This window comes from Pteropus medius, unplaced genomic scaffold, assembly GCF_902729225.1.
Source record: "Pteropus medius unplaced genomic scaffold, Ma_sr-lr_union100, whole genome shotgun sequence".
NCBI classification, from domain to species: domain Eukaryota; kingdom Metazoa; phylum Chordata; class Mammalia; order Chiroptera; family Pteropodidae; genus Pteropus; species Pteropus medius.
Window position 1 is genome coordinate 14,053,993 of NW_024345601.1, and position 13,833 is coordinate 14,067,825.

The 13,833-nt window shown below is 41.4% G+C and overlaps 1 protein-coding gene across 2 annotated transcripts in view; it reads left to right on the forward strand.

Moving 5' to 3' along the window:
• Window positions 1-13,833, forward strand: part of LOC120611981 (G-protein coupled receptor 39) — a 101,121-nt gene that overhangs the window by 70,042 nt on the left and 17,246 nt on the right. The gene's annotated exons all lie outside the window — the stretch shown is intronic.

Consider the following 13,833-nt stretch of genomic DNA (forward strand, 5'->3'; position numbering starts at 1 on the left):
AAGAACATAGTAATAAAGATTCCTCTACACTATGCCCTTTTGAAATGCATAGCTCTTACCTGGAAAATACCCTATATTCTGGGTCTCTTAAATAGGCTCCAGCCTGACTTTATTGTTACAGTAGCATCACCTTAGCTCACTCTTCAATGACAGGTGACAAATTGTGTCCAATTTTTAACATTAAACTAATGTAATAGTCTTTAGCAACTGGAGCGTAGACCCATCATTCATTTCCTCTTGTCATGCACCTAAACATGCACTTTGTGTGTCTCTTGACTGGCAACTACATGTCTCTCAGTGGAACTTTGGTTTCTATTACCTGTGAGAGAAAGAGCAAGCCATGCCCAACTGCTCTGCTGTCAGTCGATTCAGCTTGGGCCCTGGTTCCAGAATCTCTAGATTGTAACTGTTTGTCTTCTGGGCACTCGAACGCTCCTTGGGCTTAAAGGCCTCAAGAGACCATCTATCGTTTTGAAATGCTCTTCTGGCTTTTCTCCCTGAGAAGAGCCTGTCTCTCCCAACTGGCCCTCCCCACAGATTCCCCATACTGATTTTAGAAAGGTCTCATCCTTCTCAATGTTAGATCGGATAATGGTATCTTGTGTGGCACATTTTCTTAGTGTTTCCACATAAAATAGAATTAAAGCAATGACTTAAAAGAAGTAATGAACATTTGGTGAATCCCTGTCATGCCCATAGAATTCTAGCACAACTAAAAACTGTGTACGTGGTTCTTAAATTCATTTGTTGAAATGTTTAGAATAATGTTTCCTTGGTATAAAAGGAAAACAATCGAAATGCTCCAAGAATCCCCCAGTGCCAACTTTTGTATACCGCCTGTCTCTATTTGTAGTGAGGTCACCTCAACATGCCTCTCCAAATTTGGTGAAATACTGTCCAGCTTTCTTCATGTGATATGCTACTTATTAGGTATGTAAATAGAAAATAATTTTATTTATATGTAGACATGAAATACAAATGAATAACTAAGGAATAACATTACATAGAACTCAGGAAAATGTGAAAAAGTATGGGGCTGACCAAAGTGATCTCTTGGGTAACACCTTAAAAAGGGCTGGAGAGCAGCTAGGAATCTAAAGATAAGGACAGATAAGGACGGAAACCCCTGTCACGCTGCTGGCAGGGCATAGGTCTCAATAGTGACAGGTAGCATTTATGAGTGCTTACTGATATCAGCACTGGTCTGAGAGTTTTACATGTGTTCTCTCTCTTGACTGATTTAGATGTACGTAGTGAGGACTGGAAAGGATAAGAATTTGCCTGAATAGACAGCACAGCTAGAAAGTCCCAGGGGCCGGGCGAACGCCAGCAGTCTGCAATGTATTTCTGACACTATCTAGAATTAGATCAGATTCCACAGGTGAAAGGCACAGTCCCCTACAAGTCTACTCTCACTTCATACACCAGTCACATGCTCGGAGGGTCCCAGGCCACCCGCATCTTTGACCAATTGGCTACAGATTCTGGTATTCTTGTGACCCTCTCAGGTTCGACAATTTGCTAAAACAACTTACAGAACTCAAGAGAGCTCTATCCTATGATTACAGTTTTATTATAAAGAATACAATCAAGACCAGACAAAAGAAGTGCATAGGGCCAGGTCTGGGTGGGTGCCATGCACAATACTTCCATGTCCTCAGAATGTGTCACCCTCCCAGCACAGTTAACCAGGACTCTGCACTGAGCTTCGGGTCTCGAGTTTTTATTGGGGTTTCATTATGCATACATGATTGGTTGAATCACTGGCCATATGAATGAATTCAATCTTGGCTCCTGCATGCACTCACGCATGCACACATGCGCACACTCACACCTTTAAGGTGAGACTGATATTACCGGCACTAAGCCCCAACCCTCAATCACATGATTGGTCTTTCCAGCCTGGCCAGCACCCATCCTGAAACTATCAACTGTCCAACTATTGAGGCCCATACCAAGCCACCTCAGCATAAACTCAGGTGTGGTCTGAGAGACCCACCTTGAATAAGAAAGACACTCTTGTTACTTTCCTTGGAGCCAGAAACAAAGGCCAGCAGAGTTCTGTATTATACAACACAGTCTAACTTTAGAGGCTTATCACACTGTACAGAGGACTTTCAGCTCTTTCTTCTCTGGTCCCTCCATCAAGCCTCTACAGTATGCCTCCTGGATAAACAGGCTTCTGCTCCAGGTCTTGCCTGAGGCCTTGCTCTGTGGGCAAGTAGAAGGGTTGCCATTTGAGAACTAGAGGCTGAATGTTTAGGGTGCTATCAAGTTTCCTAATGAGAAAATATAAATTTCCCTTGCAAAGACAGGAAGCTGCCCATTTGGACGGCAAACATTTCTATATGTTTAAATGGAATCCACAAGTCACAGGGACTTTTCCCAGAGACTAGGCGCAGCATCTTGTTAAGTGCAGTAAAAATCATGTTTATATGCCACTGGGCTGTCACCTGTTGTTGTCAGTGGCTAGGGCCCAGGAAGGCCCTCGGTTCAACATTTTACAGAAAGAAATGTTGGTGAAGGAGGGTGGAGGGGGCAGTCACAGATGGCCTGGGACAGAGACATGCCTGCTCATACCTTATGTTCCCACTGTCCAGTTGTCCCTTGTCACTCTGTAGACCATGAGACCCACAACTCCTAGGGTACAGAGTTCTGGGTGCTTGGATTAGCCATTACATTTACAGGCTCCTCATCTTCTCAGGAGAGAGGAGGCCGATGTGGAAGGAGGGGCTTTCCAGAAATCCAGAGTGACTGGGCTGTGGAGAGAGGAAGCAGGAATCAGAAACTTCTAGAGAGGGTCAGAGAGATGGGAAACCGGAGGACATCTGTTTCTTGAATCCTTCTTGATTACTCCATCTACTCTTCCGCATGATTTATTCCCTTTCACCTCCAGGCCTCCACCTAACAGCCTGGGAGGCAGGTCGACTCTTACCCGCTGTGAAGGGGAGTGGGTGATGAACAGCTTAATATGTGTTGCCTGATTTACAAAAAAAAAACAAAAAACAAAAAACAAAACCCTGAAAACTTTCTGATGATTGTTAAAATAATATATGAGCACTGGAGAGAAAGTGGAGAGAAGTACAGAACAGAAAACAATCCGTAACTACTATCTATTTTATAACTCAAGATAACCACTTCATAAATTTTGTATTTTTCATCTAAAACCAATGGCAACCTCATCCCAAACACCACACACATGCTAACACACACTCACACATGAATATGCTCACACATATTCATGCATGCACATACACTTGTACATGTATACACACACCTCATGTGCATCATACAGTCTCACATCCACACATGTTCCCCTGTATGATTGCTTATTATTTGAACTTGGTAATCAAATAGATTCAGACATGGCGATGTGCTTGTAAGTAGTATTTGAAGAATTTTATTTATATTTATATTGTAACTATGTTTTCATTCCTTATAATTCTTTGAAACCAAAATTATGAATAGTTGTGATCTTGAGCAAATTTCTTGAGCAAAATTCTCAGGTTTTTCATCTGTAAATAGGCATAATGATCCCTCCCTCACAAAACTGGCTGATGGAAGGTCTTAATGGAATGAAAGTTGAGGAAGTGGCATGGCAGGAGCCCTGTCACCATCAAGTTCCTTCTTTTTGACTCTGTCATCATTGGCTCTGACAGTTTAGCCCAGCCCCGCCTTGTCTTACCTGATTGCAGACACCTGCCCAGATCCTGAAGCATCTCGATGGAAAATGCTGGGCAAAACCCAGAGGAGAGAGGCCTGTGTATGACTGGTGAGAAAGGCTCTCAGGAGGCCATGGGTGTGAGGAAGGGCACCCGGGATGGATAGGAGAGAGGCATTTCCCAACAAGTAGCGTTAATTTTTAACAATCCATATGTCTCCCATGTATGACTCAGAGGTCTTGTGGGGCCATTGGTGTAGATCAAATTAATGGGCTCATGGTCAAGTTGGTTGGTCATGATGTTTATACAAGTTGATTATTTCGATTCCTTGCAACTTAGCTACTATGGTGGCTTAGGTTGCTCTTAAGTATTAAATTCGTTTTGTTCTTGGTTTTATTGTGTTTACTTTATTACCACAATAGATGTGATAAAATGGATAAGGAACATTGATGTTGAAATATATGAAATGAATGAAGAGCATAAACATGATGATAATTTTTCAAATGTGCCTCGAGATGATCTTTATCTGATCGTATATCGCATTCATTTGATCACCATGCATACACATAGTGCATCAGGGTAGCTTCCCAAAAGCCATTGTTAAGAGGAAATAGAACGATTATGTTCAATTTGGCTTTTCATTTATTCGGAGTAAAGGGTTTCTTTACCCAAAATGTGTTATCTGCAGATATGCTTTAAAAAAAAAATCTCTAAAAAATAAGCCTCATATCTCATTATCTAAAAGGAAAACAAAATATATATAAAAATTAATGAGTTTACCTTTACAGTACATGGTGTGAGAATTTCCCACATCATGTTGTGAAAGCAGGGTTTGTCTGTTTCTGATGTGGAAAAACATTTTAATACATTTTCAGTCCCCAAACCAAACCCGATATATTATAACATTATAGTATTCATTGTGAACAAATCAAATTCTTTTTTACAAAGTTAACCTAGAGCAAGTTAAACTGTGTGCATTGCTTGGTAAATGCAAATAAGTACAAATTTAACTATATAGTATAAATGTTATTAAATATAATTAAAATAAAATTCATAATGCATTCTTTAATACTGTACTGATCTGACTGAAATATTTTAAACTTCAAATCGGTTTTGTATGATATTCTAAACAAAAATGACAAAATAGTTTTTAAAATTCTGGAGGCAGTTGGTGAGATTATATATTACTGCGAACAGAGTTCACTAGTCAGAACATGAAGTGCTGAAGAAGGGCTCGGGATCTCTTCTGGCAAGCTTATGGACTGGCCGACCAGAGCAGTGTTATATTTGGGGAGATTGTGGTGATTAATTTTTTTTAAAGTAGCCATCCTGGGGTGAGGGCCAACTGCTGTCTTGGCTATTAATAGCAAGCCCAAAGCAAAGTGCTTACTATGTGCCAGGCATCATTAATCGAACATTTCTTAGTATTAGTTGTTTAACCCTCCCAACCACTCTATGTCATCTCTATTTTACAGATGAGGAAACTGAGGTATAGTATTCCAAGTAAAGTGATGACTTCATACATTGAACCACTGTGTCATGTGCTTATCACAAAGCACATGTATTTGTGGTTGACTTCTCATGGTGCGTGGCTTATCATATTTCTTTATTCTTGCCTCTATGGTTCTGCACATATAAACTTTGCAGAAGCAGCTGAGCTGTAAGTAAATCTAAAGCATATAGATATTAAAATAAATGTTGAACCATTTGCTGTAAGAATAAGCCTAGCTTTACATGGGATGCTGACACAGCAGATTACCTGAGCCCAGCAGTGGGGAAGGTGGACAGGATTCTGGAAGAGATACTCATGCAGAGACAAAGGCATCCAAAAGGATGAGGGTGGGGCACAGCACCTTCCTTCTTGGCATTCTCTGTTGGCTTCTTACCACCCCTAGTCCTCTTCTTATGGTTGTGTTCTGGATGTCCTTGGTGGTTTTCGTTTGTCTTTTGGAACTACCTCAGGCAGAGCAGACGTAGGGGACTCCAGCTTAGGAATCAGGTTCGAATCTCTGCTCTCCTCTTTATCAGCTGTGGGAACTTGGTGAAGTAACCTGACCTCTTTGAGTCTTTGTGACCTCATCTGAACTCTGGGGTTAACAATAGTTTTCACTTAATGGGGTTTTCTGAAGACTGAGTGAAGTTATGATTATAAAGTACTTACTATGCCGGGCCCATCGTCATTACAAAGAGCACTGTCATATACTTATGAACATGCACTCAGTTCTTTGCTGTGTCTCTAATATATATGTAAATTACATCACACGCATGCATACATACATACACACATATATCATATGTGTATGTATCATGCATGCATGTATTTTTTCTTTTTTTTCTATTTAAAAGCCTAGGAAACTTAGATGTGCCAATTAATATTTTTGTTATTTATTGCTACATAACAAACCACCTGAAATTATAATAGCCTAAAACAACCACCATTTTGTTCTCTCTTGTGATGCTATGAGTTGACCAGGCTCAGCTGGGCAGTTCTTCTGCTCCACATGAAGTCAGCTGGGGCTGCACTCACCAGGAGACTCATTGGAGCTTCTTCTGTCCGAGATGGCTCAATCATATGTGTCCTCCATGTGGCCAGGTTACAAGAAGAAGCATCTCAGGAGTAAGCATTCCCAAAGTCCCAGGTTGCAAGACTTTCTATGACTCAGCCTCACAAGTTAGGTAGTTCTGACTGCATTCGGTCAAGCAAGTCATTAAAGATCCTAGAAGCAAAGAGACATGCATTCTACCTCTCTCTTTGGTTGAGGTCCTCTCATTGCATGTCTGGAGAAAGGGACAGCTTTTGGATGAGTGCTGACTCCCTGGCATTGAGCTGAATTTGTCTCCATCCCTTCTACCTGACCCTTCCTTGAGATGCGGGGTCCAGGTCTTTGATACTCACCTGATTTCTTTCCCCCAGCACTGCCTTCCTCTGCCTCTCATGATTCCCCCAGCCCAAAGGGACAGCCCTCAGGCTTTGCAGGCTTCCCACAGCATTCACCTCTAGCCCCAGCAGCCCGGCAGGCATGGGTGAAAGGGGAATCTTCTCTGCACTGGGAACAGCCTATGAACTCATTCTCTGGGCCGAGCCCTAGAAACATTAAATAAATGCCAGAGAAATTTAGAAAAGTCTTTGTTTTTTGACAATATCTGGCAGTCAAGATTAATGACTCAACTGAACAAAAAAACCAAAAATCCTACTTTGGTGAAAGAAAATTCAAACGACTTTTTCTTTTTGAGTTCTTACTACAATTTTAATGCTCCAGCTCTATGGACCTTTGCACCCCCAAACCTACATGGCAGAATAGCTACCTCTGACTGCTTGAAAATTTTTTCAAGAAAATGCAAAATGAAAAGTCCAGTACCCCCAAAATATATTCCATGAGTAATAGCTATGATTGTCATGGTCATCATCACCTATTGAGATCATTCATTCACATCTTAGTGGCAGAGACCAGCTCTGGTTACTCTGATATTAACCCCTCATTTAACTTTGGTAAGCCACCAGTGAAGTATCTACCACATAGATCTCCGAGGCCCCTTTCAGCCTGCTGTTTCTCATTCTATGACTGTCACCTGGCCACAGTGACTAAGTGGGCAGTAATTGAGCAAGTGGGAGCTGATGACCAGCTGCCACTTAGCAGAGCTCTTATTTATTGACTGTTGATTTCTCCAACTGGAATGTAACCACCCAAGAGCTAGGACTATCACTGCTGTATCCCCAGTAGGTCAAACAATGCCTGGCACATAGGGTACACTCTAAATGTTGGTTGAATATTGAGCGACTGTTGACTCCCTTCCACTGGTCCCTCCCAGACACTTGGGTCATGTGTGCCTTTGCTTCCACTTCTTGAGACCAGGCCAGCCCACAGAGGCTCAACTCCTGTACCTGCCTCTTGCTAACTAGACATTCATCAGAAGTGAATTCTCAGCATCATTGTCATTGGCTACTCTTTACAGGCCTCCTTAGTGGGATGTGCACCCTGTAGCAGTTGAGGTGGTCCTTACGAGGAGGGTGGCACATTTTCTGGATAACTCAGAACTTCTCAGCAGATGGCCCATATTTGGGGAAGGAGGAGTGGGCTCTGTGAAGACTTTGGTAGCAGGAAGATGCCTGGAATATTCCAGAATATGGATACTACCTCAGGCTGCTGGTGAGCCTCAGAAGGAGGTCTTGGGTATCCAATTCGGGGAAGGAAACTACCTAAAAATGATAGAGGGTGTTTTAGAGTATAGAGGATACAGATGATCGCCATTTCCTATTTTGAATATTTCCCCACCACAAGTATAGAATGTAGAATGTCAGTGCTAGGGGCTCAGCTAAGGCCGTCTGGGTCTGAAGTGCTCGAAATTTTTTAGCTGGTCACACTCTGATGACCTCCAGGTGGGGCATTCTCCCATTAGTATCTATAATTACATCCTAGAAAAGAAAGTGTGGGTTGTGGGCGATTTGCTTTCTGTCTCCATATGAAACTCTACCTTCCTTCCTCCACCTGTGATGGGCCAATGTGATGTGACCTTCACACTCTGCTGGGACACCTGAGAATAGCACCTGGCGCAGGTGGACACACAATGAATATTTGTAGAATGAATGAGTAAATGAAAAAGAAAATGAAGGGAGGGAGGGTGGGAGGGAGAAAAGAAGGAAGAAAATTATTTTATATGAATGTTAGTGCTATTTTAGAAGTCCCCCAATTTTTGTCATAGCAAAGGATTTAAAAGAACCCAAATGCTCATCTGTAGGGGCTAGGTTAATTAACTGCATAATGAGATCAATGCAGTAATTTTAAAAAATGCTGACACTTTTTTATGTACTGGTAAAAAAAAAAAAAAAAATCCCAGGATACTAAATGTTAAAAGCAGTCACTCTGGTATGTATACTAGACTACTTAGGGAGAAAAAAATACGATGATGTATTTACATTTTAAGTTATAGATGTGGCTTTGATTTTATTTATATCAGACAGAAGTCTAGACCATAGAATTCACTCAAAAGGTAGCCATCAAGAATGAGTTTGCAGAGGGATCCCATCTCTGTGGCCCTCTAACAATTCATTAGTTGTTGGTCCACTAGGGATTGGTGTGGTATAAGCAAAAGAAACTAAAAGAATATAAAAGACTCTAAATAAAAATTAGTTAGCTTTTTGGGGTGTGAGGAAGAAAGGAGAGAGTAAAAAAACATTTTATCATATGATATATACATATATCATATACACATATTTTGTACCTGGAAAATGTATTACCGTTCCAAAAAATGTCTTTAAGTTCCTCAAGTCAGGGGAGCATTCTGGTTGAATTTCCTTTATCTAGAGCCCAGTATAGCATGTGGCTAGAGCTCTCTCTTGATCATGACAAAAATGATTTCATATTAGAATCTTATCCTCATTCTAGCCAAATCTTTCTCATCTAAATCATTGCCCTCCAGTTATAAGAGAGGAAAGAGGAAGTGGCTTGGCTTGAAAGAGATGCTTAGATACTGATATATTATTTTACTTCTCAGTTGTGGTGAATTATGTTATTTATCTCCAAAGTTGCAGGCAATTTTTACCTTAAAAAAATTTAGTTTTACAGCTAAATGTTTTTAAGGATTGAAAGGATTGGTAAAATTCAGGTATGAATACCACTTGCCACACTTTCTGCAAAGATGGCAAGTCAAAAACCAGCCTCAGTTTCAACGCCTTCTCTGTTTCTCTTCTCTATGTCTCTTTCTTTGAACAAGTATCTGTTCAACATATTTTATGGGTGAAACTTTAGATTAAAAAAAGTCAAATATATATGTGTGTATGTGAAAACCATAAGCCATAGGAATTTTTAAAACATATATTTGCTGTTTGGGGAGGAATGATAAATTATCATTGCACTATAAATGTATTGGCATAAGTGGCTTATATTCTTAACTTTAATAACAGTTGGTAATTTCCCGAGTCATTATAATCAAGCTTTAACATATTAACTCGGTGACTTGATCAATGTCCTTTCTGAGAAAATATGTTACAACCTAGCACATTGCCATCTATTATAATATTCTTGGTCAATAATCGTTATTTTTACTGTAATTATTGAAAGCTGGCTTCCCCTCTTGTGGAGAGCATTGTGAATGCAGAAGCATGAGATCGTTCAGGATCAAGGTGTCATCCATAATAGCACATTCATCTGGATTTATGTCCCTTTTCAATTAAGGGACAATCAAGATCAAATTAATTTAGCTCACAGCTACTAATGAGCAACAGCAAAATCAGCTCGCTATAAAAATTGTTATTGAATTTTATTTCCTTCAACTTGATGCACCTCGGTGCACAGGGAGATAATACCAGCTTGAGGTTTAGGGGTGAGGGACCTTGGGGTTGTGTGCAGGCTTTGAATCCTGGTGGATAAACATATGATGGGTTGTTAGAGGTCCACAGAGATGGGCTTCCTCTGCCAACCCATCCTTGATGGCTGCCTTTTGAGTGAGTTCTCTGGTCTAGACTGCTGTCTGATATAATTATAATTCGAGCCACATCTGTAACTTAAAATTTTCCAGTAGCCACATTTGAAAAGGTTAAGAAAAACAAGTGTAATTAATTTTGACATGTTTTATTTAACTCAGTATATCCAAAATATTATTTCAATGTGTAAAAAATATTAATGAACCAGTTTACTTTTTTTTTTTTTTTTTGTACTAAGCCTTCAACATCTGATGTGCGTTTCCATTTGCAGCATTCCTCAATTCAGCCCAGCTTCAGCGCAAATGAGCAATAGCCATGAGCGGCTGATGGCTGCTGTATTGGACAGGGCAAGTCTGGACTGAATTTTTTCAGTTGTAACAAGGTTTTTCCTCCCTCTTTAGGGTTTGCAGGTTGGGGATTGGGTGCTCACTGGCAATAAAGAACACGCAAACATACAAGCAGGATAAGATACTAAATTTTCATTTTTACCATTAGTCTTGCAAGTCATTGGCAAATTTACAATCGCTATGAATTGGCTTATAGCTCCTGTCACCATCCACCTTCCACACTAATAAACGCAGAATAGAACCTCATGAATATCCTGTTTCCTCATTATCAGAGCTTGGCTTCACCAATTGTGGCCTCATAAAAAATAAGGTTTTCCTTATATTATTATTATTATTTGTTGCCATGAATAATGCACATTTTTTGAAGCCTGATTCTAGTACTATTGCTTTGATATCAAACAGACATGAAGCCTATTGTCAAATATATGTTTGGGGAATAAGGAGTCACTGAGTATTTTATCTCACTGACAATGTTTCTGAAGAAAGCACTGACTTAAACCTAGGAGGATATTTTAATTGTTTAATATTATAAAAGTTTAATAGGAATTCTGAGGCATAATACAAGAACACCACTTGGCACTGGACTTGATTACCACAGACTACGAGATGTGTGATGTGAGCCTGGAAGTCTGGCATTGTCACCACTCCAATGGAATGGGATGAGGGGGAAGAGGAGGAGGGAGAAAAGCTACTGTGATGGCTGCACCAATGGATATTTATAGCCATGAATTAGGCTGCTCAACAGTGCAGGAGGCCCTCTGATGCCACTCTGACAGGCTTCTACTTGGCAGTCTCAAAACTGTTATTTCTACCTTCTATCCTCTCAGAGTGAATAGATAGCTACCAGATTCCTGACTGGTTTCTCCATTTCCAGCCGTGTCCTCCTCAAATTCATCCACCCCACAACCTTCAGAGAGCTCTGTTGAAAGCGTAGGTGGGAGCCCATTATTCGCTGCTAAAAATACTTCAGTGGCTCCCCATTGCCCATGGGTTAGAGACCATGTGTTTCTTGACAGTGGCATACAGGCCATCCTATGATCTGGCCCCTGCTAGCTTCCTTTCCTCTCTTTCCTTCCCTGCTTGCCTCCCTCTGACTTTTAATTAATGTCCCTGCATCTCTGCAGCTCCATGTTCCTCTAACCAAACGCTTCCTCCCACTCCCCTCCTCAAGCCTCTTCCTCACCAAAAATTTTAGCTCACTTTCTTTATAAGACTCTAATGAGACTTCGCCTCCCTGAAAAAGCATGTCCAAGCCTCCCCTACTCCATGAAGGCAGGTGAAATGCTTGTGCTCCCCAGTGTTCTAATACTCTCAGCAAATTGTACATGTATCCATCCTAAAGCCTGTCTGTGCACCGGCTGCCATGTGATTAAGACCTTGCCTCACTAGTTTTTGAATCCTTTGTGCCAAGCTCAATGCTGATGTATAGCAGGTGCTCAGTGGGTGTCTCTTAAGGGGCTGGGCCAGCCCTGTGAAGCAGAGATTTCTAGGCCTTTTTTCTTTATTGGCAAGTGAAGCCTGGTGCCTCAGCCAGCTCTTGGGGAGGGTTAGTCATTCCCTTTCAAGACGGGACTGGTGACGAGGCTGAGATGTCAGCCCAATGCCTGCTTCACAACACATATAATTCTTGGCAATGAAAGTGCATTGTTTTGGTTGAGTGTGTTGAGGTCTCGGGACCCCACCAGGAATGTAATCTTTGAAAATGGAGAAGAGCAGATGTGGGGATGCAGTGATGACGCCTGAGCGGTGAGGAGTTTAATCTCCATTTTGATGGCACTGGGAGCCATTGAAGTATTTTAAGCAGGGAGCGAGAGGTCCAGGTTTACTGGACCAAGGCTCTTAGAGCCTACCCTCCATTTCACGTGTATATCTCTTTCAGTCTCTGATGGGGGGAAGTTCAGAGGACAGGGCCAGAGATAGGGACTTGTATCACAATACACACTGGGTGGGCAACTGGCTTAACAGCCTGACTTTCCAGCATCTTCCTTTGAGGTTCATTTTTTCTTCTTCATAGCATTTAACACTCTCTGGAACTGACTTGCTAATTTATTTACCTACTTATTGGCTGTACCCACCACTAAAATATATGCTGTGTTGAAGGGAGACTTGTTACTCTTGCTCCATCGTGCCCAGTTAGCCTCTGACTCATACCATCGACGTGAGCTTCTTGTACCTCTGTGCCTCCAGACCTAGAATAAAAATCCTTGACTCGATTTCCCAGTAGGATATTGGAAGCATCTCTCAAAGGGTCAAGGTCTTTCTGACATTTTGCACACAGTTGATTTCACCAGGCTGGTTGCCTATCTCCATCTGTGGGACTTTTATCTTTTTTCGCTCTTATTGAACAAATTAGCCAACATGACATTGGATACTGATTAGCAATTTGTATAGCAAATTTTTAAAAAATTGGCAGAATTCCATTGTTTTGCTCTTTAATTCTTAATTTACATTTTTAATATACTATGTCTTTATGTGATGGGATTTCCTCTTCTGTGTCTGTCTGTAATGGAACAAAGGGTTCTTCCCACCCTCAAATGATTATGAATAGTGAGCATCTACTCATTGTTATTTTATAATTCAAGCCGAGACTATTCATGACCTTTTCTTTCCTTTTGCTGGTGTAAATGTGGCTCAAAATGTGGAGTGGGGTTCTGTTGCTCCCAGAGCCTTCCCTGTTGCCTGCATGCTGAAGGATTTAGAGTCCTGTTGGAGGTTGTCCTTAGCCTCTTGGTCAGCCCTGTACAGGGACATAAATTGTCAACACATGTGTCCCCACCTCTCAGAAGCCCCTCACTATGCCCATCTTCCTGGCTCCTATGTTAACCTGTGCTTCTGCACACAGAGTTCTTCATCTGTGCTAAGATCTCTCATTTACTTGTCCAACAGAGGTTCTGGAGAGGAGAAACTTTATCCTATCCACCACTGTATCCCTCGAGGCCCCTGAGAGGGTGGCAGACATCAATAAATGATCACGAAGAACTGAGTTATCATAAAAGCCAACATGTATATGTACTCTGTATGACAGGCACTGTTTTTAGTTGCCTTAACTATATTAACACATTTAATTTTTACAACTAACCCCATGAAACAGGTACTATTACCCTGATTTAACGGGTATGGGAGCTAAGCTAGAGAAGACACTGAGTAGCCTGCCTAAGGTTACCCGGCCAATATAGGGCACAGCAAGATCTGGCCCTAAGAATATGACACCAGAGCCCACCTGCCTACGCACTGCACTGTACTGCCTTCTGGGGTGAGTGGAGGCCACCACTTATTTATATGGCGTTAGAGCCAGGAAGCAGAGCTTTTCTTCATCTGACTCAGAGGCCTCCAAGTCGGGGATACCAACTCATTCTTCTTGACTCCAACAACCATCTGAGAATAGAGTAACTTCAAATGGTAG